This window comes from Chaetura pelagica, unplaced genomic scaffold, assembly GCF_000747805.2.
Source record: "Chaetura pelagica isolate M959 unplaced genomic scaffold, ChaPel_1.0 scaffold625, whole genome shotgun sequence".
In the NCBI taxonomy this organism is placed as follows: domain Eukaryota; kingdom Metazoa; phylum Chordata; class Aves; order Apodiformes; family Apodidae; genus Chaetura; species Chaetura pelagica.
In genome coordinates this window covers 21,955-22,346 of record NW_009953499.1, presented here as the reverse complement: position 1 = coordinate 22,346, position 392 = coordinate 21,955, and positions in this window count along the sequence as shown.

The following is a 392-nucleotide window of genomic DNA, read 5'->3' as shown; positions in this document are numbered from 1 at the left end:
GGTTCTGGGGGGTCTCCATAAGGACAAGGTTCTGGGGGTCTCCACAGGGACAAGGTTCTGGGGGTCTCCACAGGCACAAGGGTTTGGGGGTCTCCACAGGGACAAGGTTCTGGGGTCCCCACAGCCCCATAGGCACAAGGCTTTTTGGGGGGTCCCTGTACCCCCCTAGGAACCCCATAGGTCCCTACAGCCCCACAAGGTTCTGGGTGTCCCCTGTGGGCACAGGGCTCTGGGGGTCCTCAATGGTCCCATATGGAGCAGGCTCTGGGGGTCCCCACAGAGGGGGGCTCTGGGTGTCACTGGAGGGATCAGGCTCTGGGGGTCCCCACAGAGGAGGGCTCTGGGTGTCACTGGAGGGATCAGGCTCTGGGGGTCTCCAAGGTGCCCTGAGG